Here is a 19,762-nt window from a genome sequence, read left to right as displayed (position 1 = left end):
CTGCGGAGCAAGCCCCCACCGCACAGAGACAGGCCGTGAGGGCCCGCGTCCACCCCGGGGCGCGGGACAATGGGCGGCGGGCCCGGGGCGCGGGGAGGGGGAGGGGAGCGCGGCGGAGGGGGAGGGGAGCGCAGCGGCGGGGGAGGGGGCGGGCACACCTCTTTTCGTCACCCTCCCCGGCAGCACGCGCTCCCGGCCCCGCGGGCTCCCGCGGCCGCGCTCCCGGCCCCGGCCCGGCCCGGCGGCCCCCGCCCCGCGCCGCGAGCGGCCGCGCGCACACAAAGGGCCCGGCCCGGCGGCGGCGGCGGCGGCGGCGGCACAGGCCCGGCGGCGGCGGGGACCCGCCCGGAAGTTGACGCAACGCAAACCCGGCCGCGAGGAAGCGGGCAGGAAGGAGAAGACGTACGGGAGGCTGGCCGGGGCGGTCGGGAGCGGGCGAGGGCGGCCCGGCGGCCGGGCCTCGGAGCCTCGGGCAGGAGGGCGGAACGGGGAGATTAAAACACCGAGAGCGGCGGGCGACGGCAGCCGGGAGGGGACCTACGGCATCGGCGAAGGCGGCGGGAGCTCCGCGTGCGCGGCCTGATGACGCAACGCGCCGCCCTTGCGTCCCCCTTCACCCGCCACCGCGAGCGGAAAGGGTCAGGGGCGCGCGCTGTTGCTAGGACACCCCGCGAGCGCCCGCCCCCGCCGCCCCGCCCCGCCCCCGCGACGGACCGCGCAGGCGCCGTCCCCTGCGGCCTGGCCCGGGGCCGGGGGTCGGGCCGGCGCCTTGTGAGGCTCCCGTCTCGGCGGGGCCCGTCGGGGCCGCGTGCTGCCGGGCCGGGCCGGGGCCGGGGGTCGGGGCCGGCGCCTTGTGAGGCTCCCGTCTCTGCGGGGCCCGTCGGGGCCCCGTGCTGCCGGGCCGGGCCGGGGCCGGGGGTCGGGGCCGGCGCCTTGTGAGGCTCCCGTCTCGGCGGGGCCCGTCGGGGGCGCGTGCTGCCGGGCCGGGCCGAGGGCCGGGGGTCGGGCCGGCGCCTTGTGAGGCTCCCCTCTCCCGTCTCGGCGGGGCCCGTCGGGGCCGCGTGCTGCCGGGCCGGGCCGGGGGTCGGCCGGCGCCTTGTGAGGTTCCCCTCTCCCGTCTCGGCGGGGCCCGTCGGGGGCGCGTGCTGCCGGGCCGGGCCCCGGGCCACAGTCCTGCCTCGCCCGCACCGCCGCCGGGGCTGGCCCGGGAGGGCACAGCGCGCGACGCCCCCGGGCCTCGGCCCGCACGGTGCCTGCCGGGGCCCCGGACCCCAGGGCGGGACCCGGGGCAGCAGCGGCCCCCAAGCCGGGCACGCGGGCCCGCCGGCAGGGAAGGAAGGCCAAGCAGCATCCTCGGGGGACGCCGGGCCCAGCCGCCAGGCTGCAAGGCCGGAGGGAGGGCAGCTTGGTGCCAGCCGCACCCTGCGCAGCCCCGGGCCGCCAACGCCGCCCAGACGGAACTGAGCCGTTTGTTTCAGTCATGCCCCAATCTTGGGGCTTTTCTGGCCTAAGACCGCCTTACAGATGAGGAAACTGAGGCAAACAAGGTCAAGCGGCTTGCCCAGGAGCACGCCGCTGAATAACTATTGTGTCCGACATCGGATTCGAACTCAGGCTTTTCCGACTCTTGATCCGGCTCTGTGGGGTGATTGCTAGTTGTTGTGGACATCCAGCGATGGTTTTTGTAAGGTAAATTGTTCCTGGGGGCAGCCCTGCAGTCAGGAGTTCAAATCCGACCTCATCTCAATAATTACCTAGACTTGAGCAAGTCACTTAACTACACTGCCTTGCAAAAACCTAAGAAAAAAAATTGTTTCTGGAAGTCAGCCTATAAATAATGAGAATGGAAGGGCAATTGTGTTCTGAGCAGCCATTGGGAAATGAGAAATGGAAGCGAATCCTCCCGCTAACTTATTTCTAACCAGTCTCCCCTTTACTAGATTTGCAACTTTGACTCATTTTCCACTCTACAACGTCCTTCATTCCTCATCTTCAAACAATCTTCCAGTCTTGTCAATTCTATCAAGACAATATTTTCCAATTCTACTTCCACATCCCATCCCTTTTCTTGACTCACAGGGCCACCACCAGTTTAGGCCTTCATCATCTTCCAGCACCCGGTTTATTGCTCTAGCTTTCCTAATTCAGTTCCCTGTCTTTAGCCTCTTGCCTCAAATAACATTCTTAAAGAACAGTTCTGATGTTGTCTTTACCTTGTTTTAGAAGCTTAAGTGCCTCCATAATAAAATGCAAACTTCTCTTTTGCATTTAAGCTCTTAACTTATCTTTTTCCAACATTACACATCACTATTACCTTTCCAAAAAGTGTACATTTCCAGCTATAATTGTTCCCTGGCTCCATGACTTTAAACAGGCTGTCCATTCATTCCTGGAATACCCACCCCTTATACTGTATTATAAGTGCTTTCTCCTGATAGATGACACAACCTCTCTTGGCAGATTTTTGAGTTTACACCTATTATAAATGATATTTAGGAAAAGGACTAAAAATGAGAAAGAAGAGTCTCTGAGAGAAAACAGAATTAGATCACCCAGAGAACCATAGTAAAAAGGGTTGGGGCAAAGGGAAATCATTTCTAGAACCATTCAGGCTTGTTTCATTCTTTCATACCAGACATTGATTATATCTGGTAACTTATACATTGCCTCTAAATTTTGAGTTTTTCTTTTCTTATTTATCTCTCCTAATCTCTTTGCTCTGGCTCGTGAAGTCTTAAAGTTTTTGTCAGTGATGGACATAACTGTTATTGTAGCCGCTGGCTACTTGAGTTCAATTCTGCCTATGAGATATCATTATTCAGACTCGGTAAAGCAAAGTGGAAATAAAGTAAAAATTTATTTAAAAGGTTACAAAACATAGGAAGGGAATACACAGAGACAGAGAAAAGAACAGCCAAGAAACAAATCAGCAACATTATTACTAACGAGAGTGGTCTGGACATTAGTTCGCCAAACTGAATGATAGAGTTTCTCTTTGAAAGGGACCAGTGAAATATTAACAAATCCAGTTATACTTTAATCACTGGGAGGGGCTCCCTCAGCTTCAGTATCCTGAACCCAATTTTGGTGTCAGCAGGTAGCTGTGGCTAAAGAGAATCAGATTATCAACTGGGCAGCTGATCAGGGAATAAAGTTGTCTTGAAATTCCAAATACTTTGAACTAGACCACCCTAATCCTAGAAGGCTTAACTAATCTTAACAACCAACTGGCTATTATTTTTTTAAATTTATTTTTATTAAAGATATTATTTGAGTTTTACAATTTTCCTCCCAATCTTGCTTCCCTGCCCCCACCCCCACCCCCCACAGAAAGCACTCTTGTCAGTCCTTATTTTGTTTCCATGTTGTATCTTGATCCAAATTGGGTGTGATGAGAGAGAAATCATATCCTTAAAGAAGAGAAGAGAGTTCTAAGAGGTAACAATATCAGACAATAAGATATCTGTTTTTTTCTAAAAGGGAATAGTCCTTGCAGTTTGTTCAAACTCCACAGCTCCTAATCTGGATACAGCTGGCACTCTCCTTTGCAGAAAGCCCAATATTGTTCCCAATTGTTGCACTGATGGAATGAGCAAGTCCTTCAAGGTTGAACATCACTCCCATGTTGCTGTTAGGGTGTACAGTGGTTTTCTGGTTCTGCTCATCTCACTCAGCATCAGTTCATGCAAATCCCTCCAGGCTTCCCTGAAATCCTGTCCCTCCTGGTTTCTAATAGAACAATAGTGTTCCATGACATATACAGACCACAGTTTGCTAAGGCATTCCCCAATTGAAGGACATTTACTTGATTTCCAATTCTTTGCCACCACAAACAAGGCTGCTATAAATATTTTTGTACAAGTAATGTTTTTACCCTTTTCCATCATCTCTTCAGGATATAGACCCAATAGTGGTATTGCTTGGTCAAAGGGTATGCACATTTTTGTTGCCCTTTGGGCATAGTTCCAAATAGCTCTCCAGAAGGGTTGGATGAGTTCACAGCTCCACCAACAGTGTAGTAGTGTCCCAGATTTCCCACAACCCTTCCAACAATGATCATACTTCCTGGTCATATTGGCCAATCTGAGAGGTGTGAGGTGGTACCTCAGAGAAGCTTTAATTTACATTTCTCTAATAATGATTTAGAGCATGGATTGCTTTGATCTCATCTGTAAATTGCCTTTGCATATCCTTTGACCATTTGTCAATTGGAGAATGGCTTTTTGTTTTAAAAATATGATTCAGTTCTCTGTATATTTTAGAAATGAGTCCTTTGTCAGAATCATTAGTTGTAAAGATTGTTTCCCAATTTACTACATTTCCTTTGATCTTGGTTACATTGGTTTTATCTGCGCAAAAGCTTTATAATTTAATGTAATTGAAATCATCTAATTGGTTTTTGGTGATGTTCTCCAACTCTTCCTTAGTCATAAACTGCTTCCCTTTCCATAGATCTGACAGGTAAACTAGTCCTTGAACTTCTAATTTGCTTATAGTATTGTTTTTTATGTCTATGTCCTGTAACCATTTGTATCTTATCTTGGTAAAGGGTGTGAGGTGTTGGTCTAATCTAAGTTTCTTCCATACTGACTTCCAATTATCCCAGCAGTTTTTATCAAAGAGGGAGTTTTTATCCCAATGGCTGGACTCTTTGGTTTTTATCAAACAGCAGATTACTATAATCATTTCCTGCTTTTATACCTAGGCTATTCAACTGGTCCACCACTCTATTTCTTAGCCAATACCAAACAGTTTTCATGACTGATACTTTATAATATAATTTTAGATCTGGTAGGGCTAAGCCACCTTCTTTTGCACTTTTTTTTCATTAAGCTCCTGGCAATTCTTGACTTTTTATTTCTCCATATGAATTTACTTAACAATTTTTTTCTAACTTGTTAAAGTAATTTTTTTGGAATTTTGATTGGTAGGGCACTAAACAGATAGTTCAGTTTTGGTAGAATTGTCATTTTTATTATATTAGCTCTACCTATCCATAAACAGTTGATATTTGCCCAGTTATTTAAACCTGATTTAATTTGTGTAAGAAGTGTTTTATAATTGTTTTCAAAAAGATTCTGAGTCTGTCTTGGCAAATAGACTCCCAAATATTTTATATTGTCTGAAGTTACTTTGAATGGGATTTCTCTTTGTAGCTCTTCCTGCTGTTTCTTGCTAGACATATATAGAAAAGTTGAGGATTTATGAGGATTTATTTTATAACCTGCAACTTTGCTAAAATTGCTAATTGTTTCCAGTAGTTTTTTGGATGATTTCTTGGGATTCTTTAGGTAGACCATCATGTCATCTGTGAAGAGTGAGAGTTTTGTCTCTTCCTTCCCAATTCTAATTCCCTCAATTTCTTTTTCTTCTCTAATTGCTGAAGCTAACATTTCTAATACAGTATTGAATAGTAGTGGTGATAATGAGCACCCTTGTTTCACCCCTGATCTTATTGGGAATGCCTCTAGCCTTTCCCCATTGAATATAATGCTTGTTGATGGTTTCAGATAGATACTGCTAATTATTTTAAGGAACAGTCCATTTATTCCTACACTCTCTAGTGTTTTTAATAGGAATGGATGCTGTATTTTGTCAGAAGTTTTTTCAGCATCTAGTGATATGATCATATGGTTTCTGGTAGATTTGTTGTTGATATAATTGAGTATACTAACAGTTTTCCTAATGTTGAACCATCCCTGCATTCCTGGAATAAATCCTACTTGATCATAATATATTATCCTAGTGATGACTTGTAATTATTTTGCTAAGATTTTATTTAGGATATTTGCATCTATATTCATCAGGGAAATAGGTCTATAGTTTTCTTTCTCTGTTTTAACTCTTCCTGGTTTAGGTAACAGTACCATATTTGTTTCATAGAAAGAGTTAGGCAGAGTTCCATCTTTCCCTATTTTTCCAAAGAGTTTATATAAGATTGAAAGCAATTGTTCCTTAAATGTTTGGTAGAATTCACTTGTGAATCCATCAGGCCCTGGAGATTTTTTTTTAGGGAGTTCAGTAATGGCTTGTTGAATTTCTTTTCCTGAGATAGGGTTGTTTAGATATTTAATCTCTTCTTCATAACCTGGGCAACTTATATTTTTGTAAATATTCATCCATTTCACTTAGATTATCAAATTTATTGGCATAGAGTTGGGCAAAATAATTTCACCAACTGGCTATTATTTAGGAGTCAAAGGACTGAGAAATAAATTTATATTTTATGGAATATTTTTTATTTCAAATAGTCAACTTAAGTCTTTACCCTTTGCGTAGCTTCTTGCATGCTAACCTATCATTTTTTTTGTAAAATGAGTTTTTATTCTTGAACTTAATAAACACTAAATAAAATGAATGTTTCCAAATAAAATGAACTTGTGCATAAAACTGAATCTTTATATATATATATGTATATGTGTGTGTGTATATATATATATATATATATATATATATATATATATATATAAAACTTGCCTTTCTCTTTTTAGTAAGTCATATAATAAGAGAGAGCTTTCAAATCTGCCATGATTGTGTCTGTGTTAATTTCTGTCCTTCCATTCTCTTCTGTATATTGAAAAAAATGCTTTAATGACCATGGCCTCCTCCTCCTCCTTTCTTCTTCTTCCTTTTTTCCTCCTCCTTTTTTTCATCTTCTCACTAGATGCCCTCTGCCACACTTATTTTCTCAACAATCTTTTCTCCTTTTCCCCTTTCTCTCTCCTTTTCAGAGAAAGTAATTTTGTCAAAAATACATGTTATTTTCCCCCCTAAGAAATACAGAGTTCTATCAGGGGAATTTAATGCTCAACCAATAACTTTTTAAGACATAAGAAAAAAAATTTTCTTCTCCTTTGTTAAAAAACACCCCCAAGGGGCAGCTAAGTGGTGCAGTGGATAGAGCACAGGCCCTGGAGTCAGGAGTACCTGAGTTCAAATCTGGCCTCAGACACTTAAAATTACCTAGCTATGTGGCCTTGGGCAAGCCACTTAATCCCATTGTCTTACAAAAAAAAAAAAATCTTAAAAAAAAAACCACTCCCACAACTTTGATATGCCTAATTTTTCAGTATAAGGATGTTTTTTGTGCTATGCACTTGTGATAATTGTCTGCAAAACCATAACAGGCAAGAACTCTTCTTTGGTCATCAGGATTCTCTTGATCCCTTGATGAATTTTAGGTCAAGAGTCATATCCTTATTAAAAAATCAGTGCTTAGGGGTGGCTAGGCAGCACAGTGAATAGAGCACTGGCCTTGGAGTCAGGAGTACCTGGGTTCAAATCTGACCTCAGACAATAATTACCTAGCCATGTGGCCTTGGGCAAGCCACTTAACCCCATTGCCTTGAAAAAAAATATCAGTGATTAGATTTAGGATTGTACTTAAAAAAACTGTTAAAGCATTTATTTATTGCCTTTAACCCAAGATCAAATTGATATCTCTCAGAAATTCCATTGCTATGCTGCAATGAGATCAAAGAGAGAAAGAAAGATACCATTTACAGAAAAATATTCAAAGGAGTTTTTTTTAATTATAGAAAAGATCTGAAAAAAAATATCCAGCAAATGGGGAATGGCTAAACAATTGTAACACTTGAATATAACAAAATGTTATTAAAGGATGAATATCCATCAACAAGCACTGAGATTAGGCCAAAAAATGCAAAAAAGTTCTTGGTCTTAACTAGTGGGAAAGACAATTTACACATGAATAGGTATATTCCAAAAAAAATGCAGTGTGACCTCAAAAGGCTAGGACCAGGAATAGCTTCATTTCAAAAGAGCATTTGAGCTAAGTCTTGAAGGAAACCGGGAATTCCAAAAGGTAGAGATAAGGAGGTGGGTTAGAGAGTTTTCATGGTTGATCTTTGTTTTATAAAATAGACTTAAAATGGTTTGAGGGTTTTTAACTAATAAACTTATTTTTAGTATTTTTACATATTTGAAATAATTTTTAAAAACCTTCAAATTTCTCCAAAAAATATTGTTTGATTGTACTATAAGCATTTGAGATGGGAAATGGCAAGAAAGACCAAAATGTAGCATATAGAAAGACGAGAGATGAATAATAATGCAGGAAAGATAGGATGGTGCCAGATTGTGAAGAGCTTTTAGTGCCCAAAATATGTTTGATTCACAAGGTAATATGGAGCCATTGGAGTTTACAGAGTGGACAACCATATGAGCAGATGTGTGCTTTTGAAAAATAGCTTTTCTGGATATATGGAGACTCAATTAGAGTGGAGAAAGGCATGGTTAGAAATTAGTTGGCTTTTCTAATAGTCTAGGTAAGAGGTGATGAGGGTCTGAACATAGGGTGCTGACTTTTATGAGAGATGTAGTTATAGAAATAAGAATATATGAAAACAGATTTTTTGTAAGAGTGAGGAGTTGAGGATGATAATGAGGTTGCAAAATTGGATAAGGTTGTGATACCCTGGATTGAAATCGGGGAAATGTGGGAAAGTACAGGTTTAGGAAAGAAGAATACTGGCATACTTTGGAGATATTGTGGGTACAGTTTTAGACCACTGCAGTAAAGCTAATATTGCAAAAGAATGAGTCACACTAATTATTTTTGTTACCTAGTGCATATAAAAGTTATGCTTAGAATATGCTGCAATCTATTAAGTGTACAATAATATTGTGTCTCTAAAGTGTATATACCTTAATTGTGAAATACTTTATTGCTAAAAAAAATGCTAAACGTCATCTGAGCCTTCAGCAGGGTGTAATTTTTTTTTGATGATGGAGGGTCTTTCCTCCATGTTGATAACTGCTGACTGATCAAGGTGGTGGTTGCTGAAAGCTGGAGTGGTTATGGCAGTTTCTTAAAACATTTCACAGAAGAATCCTTTGTATCATGAGATTTGATTTGATAGCAAATCACAAAGGAATTTCTTTCAAAATAGAAGTCAATAATCCTACAAACCCTGCTGCTGCTTTATCAACCAAGTTTATGTATCAACCACGTTTATATTCTTCTTCAATATGGTTGTGTCTCAAGGAATAGGAAGACCAATAAGAAGGAGAGAGATGGGGGAAATGGATGGTCAGCAGATCAATTGGAAAACAGCATTTATTTAAGTTTACCTCCTTATATGAAAGTGATTCCTGGTGCCCCAAAACACTTAACAATAGTAACTTCAAAGATCACTGATCACAGGTCCCCATAATAGATATAGTAATAATAATGTTTAAAGTATTGTGAGAATTAGCAAAATGTGATACTAAAACATAATGTGAACATATACTATTGGAAAAAATGGTGCCAAAAAACTTAGTTGATACAGGGTTGCTTGCAAGCCTTCAATTTGTTAAAAAATATATAATTTTTGTGAAGTGCATTAAAACATTGCACAATAAAATGTGGTATGTCTGTAATTTTGTTTTTGACATTTTGAGTTTTAGATATCTATAGGACATGCAGTTCAAAATGTCTAATGAGTAGTAAAATGAAGTGAGACTGGACCATTGGGAGAGAATTAGGTTAGATATATAGATCTGGAAATATCTGTTTTGAGATAATCAAAAACTTACAAGATGTCAAAGTTACCAAATAAGAAAGTATAGCTAGAGAAAAGAAGTCTGCCCAGGAAGTCTTGTGGTACATCCATAGTGGATTATTCCATGGATGATAATCCCACAAAGGACACTGAAAAGGACTGTTCAGACAGTTAGAAGGAGAACCTAAAGATAGTAGTGTCATAAAAATACATAGAAAGAAAAGTAGTCAGTATTGAGAGGATGGTCACCAGTAGAGAAGTCAAGATTGATGAAGGTAAGGAAGAAACCATTTGATTTGGTAATTTGGAAGAATTTAAAGAAACATAGAAAGGCTTTTATGAACTAATGTACACCAAAATAAGAAGAACCAGGAAAATAATCTACAAGTAAATAAAAATAAAAGATAAAACAACTGAATTTTGTATAATTAGCTAGAGTAGTCTAAGAGAAGAGATGCACTTCTTTTTGTTCATTGCAGAAGTAAGCAATTATGCATATGGAATCAGGTACATACTATCAGATATGGTTGATTTGTCGGTTGAGTTTGTTTAACTGGTTTTTTTTCCTTTTTCTTTCAAAAAATATTTGTTACTAGACTTGCTTACTGTGTAAGGGAAATATAGAGGTATGTATTTGGAAATAATGTGATGGAACAGACTTGCCTCTTGGATTCTAGGTAGTATATATGTTTGTGAATAGACTGTGGCTGTAATCTCACCTAGGTAAATTGTATTATTCACTGCAGAAGAATGAGATTATCAGGGTGGGCTGCACAGCATGGATTGCACTCAAAAGTGGTTGGAATGCATGAAAGAAATCAAGATACAGTGGAACATACTGGGACATTCATCACCCTTATCTCATTTTCAAGAAACAAATCACTTGGTGACAAATATGTGAATGTCTTGGAGGACCCATCCAAGAGAAAAATCTCTTCCTGGTTTCTCTGAGTAGGGTTGATTTTTTTTCACACCATTGTGCCTTACTTGTATGCTTGATAAGGCCCCAGTACATTTATACAGAATTAAGAGTTTTTCAGGCAGAACTATTGGTGGAGTTGTGAACTAATCCAGCCTTTCTGGAGTACAATTTGGAACTATGCTCAAGGGCTTTCAAACTGTGCATATCCTTTGATATTGCCATATCATTATTAAGTATGTATCCAAAAGAGATTATTTTTAAAAAGGTTAGGAAAGATGTGGCTAGGTGGTGCAGTGGATAAAGCACCGGCCCTGGAGTCAGGAATACCTGGGTTCAAATACGGGCTCAGACACTTAATAATTACCTAGCTGTGTGGCCTTGGGAAAGCCACTTAACCCCATTAGCCTTGCAAAATCCTAAAAAAAAAGGTTAGGAAAAAGAATTTATTTGTACACAAATATTTGTAGTGACTCTTTTTTGTGGTGGCTAAGAATTGGAAATTGAGGAGATATCAATCAACTGGAGAATAACCAAACAAAGTGTGTTCTATGATTGTAATGAAATATTATCGAGCTATAAAACATGCCAAGCAGGATGATTTCAGAAAAACTTACATGAATGGATGCAAAATGACATGAGCAGAATCAGGAGAACATTGTACACAATAACAGCAATATTATACCTTGACAATTGTGAATGACTTAGCTATTCTCAGCAATACAGTGATCCAAGATAATCCCAAGGACTAATGATGAAAAATGCTATCCTTCTACATAGACAGAATTGATGTTGTCTGAATACAGACTGAAACATACTATATCTTTCTCTTTCTTTTTTTTTGGTTTGAGTTTTCTTGTGTAAAATGGTTGCATATGTACAACCTATATTATATTCTTTATCTTCTCAGGAAGGAGGGAAGAAATAGGAGAGATAGAATTTGGAACTCAAAATTTAAAACAACAGCATCAACAACTATTAAAAATTATTTTTACATGTAATTGGAGAAAATAACATATGCATGTATGTGTATATTTATATATTTATATATGTGTATATATATATCCAAATATATGTATATAAGAATTGTAGGTAGAAAATCAAAGTTCTTCCAAGGCAGATCAGTGTCCATTGCAGTGGGTTCACAGATGAGTCAGACTTCTATATGAGAGTTCCTTTGCCTGATATATTACTTGAAAAGTCAGTGTTATGGGGGACAGAGCCAAGATGGTGACAGAAGAGCGTCTCTTAGGTGCTCTCAAAACTTATAAAATAAGGAGTCTAAATAAATTTTTGAGACAGAACCTACAGAAGGGTCCAGTGAGGCAATTCTCCAGCCCGAGGTAACCTGAAGAATAGCAGAAGGGCTCCACTCCATGGGGTTAGAGGGCCAGTCACCAGAGTGAAGGAACCTCAGCCTCCCAGAGGTAGCCCCAGGGCACTGGGGAGCCACAGCTCATGGCAGGGGCAGTTTCCTGACCTGGGGAGCACTGGGCACAAATTGAAAGATGGGGTGGGGGCAGAGGGAGCCCATGAAGCCAGCCCTCAGGGCACTCAGCGAGGAGCAGCATGGCTGCAGCAGCCCAGATCCAAGAACCAGAAGTAGGCCAAGCTGGTAAGCAGGAACCCCCCCAGGCAACTCAGCCTTCAGTACTCAGCCTAGGTAGGGGAGTAGAGAGAGACTTCCAAGATTTGTCCTCTATACCTGGGACAGGACTCTGGGGTTCTGACTACATTCAGATCCTGATCACAATCTAGCCCCCCCCCCCATAGAACAACAGGACCTCCCCACCTCAGCCCCATGGCAGAGGGGTGTGCTTGTGGTCTTTCACAGACCAGGAGGGAAGACAGAGCTTCACACACGGAGACCCTTGTGGGGAGGTGTCTCAATAATACTCAAAAGCTCAGGAAGCACCCCAAGACCAGACACAGGCTGGGGAAATGAGTAAACAGAGAAAAAAAGAGGAACACCATTGAGAAATGCATTGTCTATGATCCCAAGAAGGATAAAAATATTCAATCTGAAGATGAGGAAGTACAAGCTCTTGCATCTAAAGACTCCAAGAAAAAACAGAAATTGGGTTCAGGCTATGACAAAGCTCAGAAAAGATTTTGAAAATCAAGTGAGGGAGATAGAAGAAAAATTGGGAAAAGAAATTACAGAGATGCAGGAAAAACATGAAAAAGAAGTCAGGAGCCAAGGAGATCCAAAAAAGTGCTGAAGAAAATGGCATGTTAAAAGCCAGCATAGGTCAAATGGATAAAACAGTTTAAAAAGGTATTGAGGAGAAGAATGCTTTAAAAAAAAGCAGAATTGGCCAGATGGAAAAAGAGATAAGAAAGCTCTCTGAGGAAAACAAATCCTTCAGATCTAGAATGGAGCTGAAGGAAGCTGCTGACTTTACAAGAAGTCAGGACACAATACTTCAAAACTAAAAGAATGAAAAGTTAGAAGAAAATGTGAAGCATCTCATTGAAAAAAACAACTGATCTGGAAAACAGATTCAGGAAAGATAATTTAAAAATTATTGGGATACCTGAAATTCATGATCAGAAAAAGAGCCCTGACATCATTTTTAAAGAATTCCTACAGGAAAATTGCCCAGCAGGGTGGCTAGGTGGCGCAGTGGATAAAGCACCTGCCCTGGAGTCAGGAGTACCTGGGTTCAAATCCCGTCTCATACATTTAATAATTACCTAGCTACGTGGCCTTGGAGAAGCCACTTAACCCCATTTGCCTTGCAAAAACCTAAGAAAAAAAAAAGAAAATTGCCCAGATATCCTAGAAGCAGTGGGCAAAATAGAAATTGAGAGAATCCACTGATCTCCCCTGGAAAAAGATCCAAGAAAAACTAATCCCCAGGAATATTATAGACAAGTTCCAGAACTCCCAAGTCAAAGAGAAAAGTATTACAAGCATCCAGAAGGACACAATTCAAATATTGTGGAGCTGCAGTCAGGATCACACGGGACTTAGCAACAACTTCATTAAAAGCTTGTGGGGCTTGGAATATAATATTCCAGAAGACAAAAGAGCTCAAAATGCAACTGATAATCAACTACCTAGCAAAACTGAACATCTTCCAGGGAAAAAGATGGACTTTCAATGAACCAGGGGAATTTCAAATGTTCCTTTTAAAATGGCCAGAGCTGAACAGAAGGTTTGATCTTCAAATATAGGACTCAGGTGAAGCATAGAGAGTGGAGGAGAAGGGTAAAATATGAGGGACTTAATGATGATGAATTGCATGTATTCCTGTATAGAAAAATGATACTGATAATACTCATAAGCAACTTCTCATTTAATAGAGCAGATAGAAGGAGCTTTTATAGATGAAGCACAGGAGAGAGCTGAATTTGAATATATAATAGATTGTAAAAATGGAGTCAAAGGTTAGAAGGGAAATATAGTGGGAGTAAGAAAAAGGAGAGGTGAAACAGGCTAAGATATTTCATTTAATAAGTTTTTTTATTACAATAAGCTATTTAAATGATATGGAAGGGAGGAAGGCAAGGGGGAATGAGGGAACCTTCGCTCTCAGAGGTGGCTCAGAGAGGAAACAGCACATATACTCAATGTGGTATAGACATCTAGAGTAAGAAGGAAAGAAGGGGGACAGGGGGAAAGGGGAGGTTGTAAGTGACGGAGGAGAGGGTGGACCATGGGGGAAAGTGGTCAGATATGACACATTTTCTTTTTTAGTTCTTGCAAGGGGCTGGGATTGGATGGCCTGTCTGAGACCACAGGGCTGGGTGTTGCTGGACCTTAAGGGGTGGTATGTGAGCTCAGGGCCTCTTGGCCCCAGGGCCGGTGATCAGTCTGCTGCACCACTCAACTACCCTACAGCACATTTAAGAAGAGGGACAGAGTGAAAGAAGAGAAAATATAGTGTACGGTAGTGGGGAAATACAAACAGAGGGAGTTGTGATCAGCAATGGCAACAGTGGAAAAATATGGAAGTAGCTTTTGTGATAGACTTATCCTAAAGAATGTGATCCACTCACAACAGAGCTGGTGGTGTTGAAGCTCAGACTGAAACACTATTATTATTATTATTATTATTATTATTAGGGGGGACTGTGGGGCAGATGGAGTTGGGTGGCTTGCCCAGAGCCACACAGCTGGGTGATTGTTGGGTGTCTGAGGCCAGATTTGGACCCAAGTGCTCCTGACTCCGGGGCTGGTGCTCTGTCCACCATACCACCTGACCACCCCTATCATCATTATTATTATTATCATTTTATTTTATTTTGGGTTTTTTTTTTTTGTTTTTGCAGTACAGTCGGGTTGGGGTGGCTTGCCCAGGGTTGCACAACTGGGTGATTGTTGGATGTCTGCAGCTGGATTTGAGCTCAGGTGCTCCTGACTCCAGGGCTGGTGCTCTGTCCACTGTGCCACCTAGCTGCCCCTATTATTATTTTTTTATTTTTATTTTTTCTCTTTACTTTATTACTCATGAGGGTCTTTTTTGGGAGGAGGGGTATTGTTCTTAAGAATATTTTAGTAATGTATGAAAAAGCATCATTTGTTCAAAAATAAAATATATATAATTAAAATTGAAAAAATAAATTTTATATATATATATAAATTTTAAAAAAAAAGAAAATTCAGTATTACACTATTGTATATGTAGAACCTACATCAAATTATTTACCACCATGGGGAGGGGAGAAAAAAGGGAAGGTAGTAGGAAACTGTGAAACTCAAAAGCTTGCAAAAGGATCATTGTTGATTGTGTGATGATGACCAACTATTATGAACTTGTTCATTTCACCAGTACAGTAATCAAAGATGATTCTAAAAGACTTGTGATGGAAAATGCTATCCATCTCAGAGAAGGAATTATGGAGTTTAAATGCAGACCAAAGCATAATATCTTAAATTTGAAAAGTGATCTTATGTATTTTTTCCTCTGAACTTTTTCCTCCATTTTGATTATATTCTTCTTTGACAACTTAATTAATATGGATATCTGTTTGACCTAATTATACATTTATAACCTATATTAGATTGATTTTTCTCAGGGGGAGAGGAGGAAAAGGGAGGGAAGAAGAAAAATGTGAAACTTAAAACCTTGCAAAAATATGGTTAAAACTAGAGGCATGTAGTTGGAAAATGATTTTTTTCAAAGAATCAATGTTGAAAACTATTTTTGCATGTAATTGAAAAAAATTAAATAAGAAAAAAGTTAGAAAAAGAAAAGTAAACAATGCATTAGCTGTACATTACTATAGTCTACTACACTGATACTACTACCACTTATCACCTTGGCAAGACCATGCAAGAATTATTTCTGTGTGCATGGTTTTTCCTGAAGATAACCATAGTTCAAGTTATTAGCTCCTGGACTTGATGTTCTATCACAGCTGATGCTTTCAGTTGGGGTACAAATCTATGTCTTTAAACTAAAATAATAGGGCATTGAAGGACTGCAAATCTATCCTATCAGAAGTCACCTGGGAGAGAAATATGTTTTTAGGAATTCTGTGTGTACTTACAATAGTAGTCATATTATATTCTGTGGTCAACCTGTTATACTGGGAGATAATCACTGAGTGATTAAATACCTAGTTTCCTCCTAAGAAAGGTGTCATCCACAGAAACTGTTTTACCTATGACATTATCACTGACATTAGTAACTCTAGATAAAAGGTTTCAAGAGAAAAGGAAAAAAGCTCAAGATCATGTATTTGTTTTTTAAATATAATTTTGTTTTCTGAATTCTCTCTATCTATCCATCTATCCATCCCCTCCTCTACCCATTGAAAAGACAACACATGCAAAGCAAATTCCTGAACTAGCCATGTCTTACCCGCCCAAGTAACACTCCTCTCCAAAAAAAAGAGAAGAAAATATGTTTAACCTACATTTTGAGTCTATCAGCTCTCTATCTGGAGGTAGATGCAATGTATAATCATGAGCCCCTCAAAATTGTGGTTGGTCAGCCTGTTAAATCAGAGTTGCTAAGTCTTTAAAAATTGATTATCTTCATGATATTGTGATTGTTGTAAAAATTATTCCCTAGGTGCTGCTAACTTCACTTCATATCAATTCATACAAGACTACCCAGGTTTTTCTGAAACCATCTTCTTCATTATTTCTTTTAGCACATTAACATTACATCACATTTTTATGCTATATATGTTGTTCAGCCATTTCCCAACTGATGGACATCACTTCAGTGTTCTATTCTTTGCCATTAAAAAAAAGAGCTGCTATAAATATTTTTGTGCATATTAATCCTTTTCTCTGTCTTTGATCTCTTTGACTTGTAGGACTTATATTAGTATCTCTGGATCAGAAGGTTTGCATAGTTTTTGATTTTTTTTTTTGGCCATAATTCTAAATTCTTTCCAGAATGGTTCATAGCTCCACCAACAATGCATTAAAGTACTTGTTTTCCCTCAGTCCACCCCAAACATTTGTCATTTCCTTTTTTTGTTAACTTTTGCCAAAGTGTTAAGTGTTACCTTAAAGTTGTTTTAATTTGTATTTCTTAGTGATTTAGAGCAGTGATGCCAAATTCAAATGAAAACGTATGTAAGGATCTAGAAGACAATAGACAATACATTAACCATATCTGTTTTATCAAATTTTTATTAATTTGTGTTAAATATTTGTCAGTTACAGTACATTAATCTCATTCTGACTCTGATTTAGAGCATTTCCTAAATAAGGCTATTTATTGCTTAGATGTCTTCCTCTGGAAACCACCTATTTATATCCTTTTACATCAACTGCGGAATGGTTGTAATTCTTATAAATTTGATTCAATTCTCTCTATATCTTAAAAAATGAGACCTTTATCAGAAGTAATTGCTGCAAAGATTCTTTCCCCCCTTTCTCACATCTCTTCTACTTTTAGTTGCATTGGTTTTGTTTGCAAACCTTTTTAATTTATGTAATCAAAATTGTCCAAACTACCTTCTATATACCCTTTATATTTTGTTGGGTCTTCTATCTGTACCTCTGATAAATCATTTCTTTCATACTCTACTAAGTGACTTTTGCTGTCACTCAGTGTCTCTTTGTGTACCCGTTTTGAACTTATCTTGGCATCCAGTGTTCAGTGATGGGCTATACATAGTTTCTGCCAGACTCCTTTCCAGTTTTCCCAACAGCTTTTGTCAGATAATGAGTTCTTGGAATCTTTGGGTTTATCAACACTAGGCTATTGTACTCATTTGCTTCTGTATACTATATATCTAATCTTTTCCAGAGATCATGTCTTTTTAATGAAACAAAAACAAAGTCTTTTAATTTAACTAGAATCATCATCTAGATTTATTGTATTGAAATTGTAAAGTTGTGAAGTTGTGGCAGCCCAGAGTGACCCTGAGACTCAGCCTCCCTGGCCTTGCAAGCCCTAGCCTCCCAGCTGGATGCATGCCTCTTGCAACTGTTCCTGGAGCTCGAGCCCCTGGAAGGAAAGCGAGCAGCACTGAACAAACGAGTGGCAGAGGGCTGGTTCTCCCTCTCTAAGACTTTCTATGCTCTGGGTGCCAAAGCCATCAGCCTCCTTCAGTCTGGCTCCTCTAGGGTCCCCCTCTTCCAGATCTGTACCAGTGAGCCCAAGCCTGATCGGCCCAAGTTCCAGGTGATTTTCACTAAACCTGGGGCCCCAAAGGACTTGAGAGCTGAGGAGGTCGAAGGCATGACTGATTGTGAGGACCCTGAGCCTTTCTTTCCTCCAGGGTTTCAGAGGTGGCCTCAGCTTTAGGGTGCTCCTCCGCAGCCCACCCCCACCCCCACCTGCCACTGGAGTATGTCCCGAGGGGGATCCCTTGACCTGGTTTGGGATCTTGGTGCCCCAGAGTCTGCAACAGGCCCAGGGAAGTTTCTGAGAAGCTCTGCAGATGGCTGGAGAGATAACTGGGCCCCAGAGCCTCATCAAGTAGGGAAGAGCCCAGATTCAAAGCCTACAACAGGAGAGACAGAAACTGCTTGATCAGCTGAAAATGACATGAGCACATTCTCTAAAATTTCCAGACCAAATTAAATATTTTGTACCTTGTTTGAGTGCCTACTCCCCCCATTGCCTTTATAGCCTTTGCCTTTGAGGCCTTCCTAGAGCTTGACTGCTAACTCATCCTGTCCTCCCTTGGTTTTTTTGTGTCCCCTGAGAGTAACAGAGCAGGCCAGAGACTGTGTCAGTAACCAAGCAGTCCAGATACATTTGATCACGAGGAGGTACTGAAATGTTTTGAAGAGTCTTCTCCAAAGAATTTCCACTCAACAGACTGTCACCAAACCAAGCTAAGGCACAGTCCTGAGCTGGGTAAAAACTAGGGTCCTATATAAGGCAAGAAGTCTTATTTCTTTTTTTTAAAGCAAGTTTTATTTTATCTTATTTTTCTTGGTTTTTGCATTGCAAATGAAGTTGGTGACTTGCCCAGGGTGGTTGTTGAGTGTCTGGGGTCTGATCTGAAGTTGGGTACTCCTGACTCCAAGACCAGTGCTCTATCTACCAGGTCACCTAACTGCTCCAGAAGTGCTATTTCTAACAGGATTTTGCAGTACAGGAAGGAGTTTGTTGCTATGATACATATATCTACATAGCCTTGTTGGTTAGCATATGTGATTACCCAAAATGCATATAGAAAAACCCACTTAGTGGGTATATTAACATAGGATAATGATATCGTAATTGACTTCATAAGCTCTAGGGAAAATGTGATTTATGGTCTAGGGTCCAGGTCTACATGATATGAAAGAAAACGTAGAAATCCCCCCCCACAAAAAAAAGAAACCTCAAGAAAAATAAAGTTTAAAAGTAAAGACTGACAGAGTGCTATCTGTGGGGTGGGGGTGGGGAGGGAAGCAAGATTGGGGGAAAATTGTAAAACTCAAATAATATCTTTAATAAAAAAAATATTTAAAAAAAAGAAAAATAAAGTTTAAAGAAAAAAAAGATATGCTTCAATCTGTTTTCATATACCATCAACTCTTTCTCTGGGGAAGGAGAACAACCATCATAAGTCCTTTGGATTTGCTGAGAAAAGCTGTCATTTACAGAGAAGGGACTCAGTATTGCTGAGAAAAGCTGTCATTCACAGCTACAATATTGCTGTTACTTGTACCCACTATATTTCACTTTGCATCAGCTCATCTAAGTCCAGTTTTTTTGAGAACATTCAGCTTATTGGGTTTTTTAATACATATTATTTTCCACTTACATGCAAAGACAGTTTTCAACATTCAACTTTTTTGTAAGTTTTTGAGTTTCACATTTTTCTACCACCATTCCTTTTCCAATCATGTTTAACATTTCCATATTAGTCATGTTGTAAAAGAAGAATCAGAACTAAAGGGGAAAAAACATGAGAAAGAAAGAAA

General features: G+C 40.4%; 1 pseudogene; it reads left to right on the top strand.

Moving 5' to 3' along the window:
- The first annotated feature begins 11,994 nt into the window (after positions 1-11,994).
- Positions 11,995-19,228, top strand: LOC141517207 (coiled-coil domain-containing protein 115 pseudogene; annotated as a pseudogene).
- Positions 19,229-19,762: the final 534 nt, after the last annotated feature.

This window comes from Macrotis lagotis, chromosome 3 (genome assembly GCF_037893015.1).
Source record: "Macrotis lagotis isolate mMagLag1 chromosome 3, bilby.v1.9.chrom.fasta, whole genome shotgun sequence".
In the NCBI taxonomy this organism is placed as follows: domain Eukaryota; kingdom Metazoa; phylum Chordata; class Mammalia; order Peramelemorphia; family Peramelidae; genus Macrotis; species Macrotis lagotis.
Note: the sequence above shows the minus strand (reverse complement) of the source record. Positions and strands in the feature narration are given on the sequence as shown.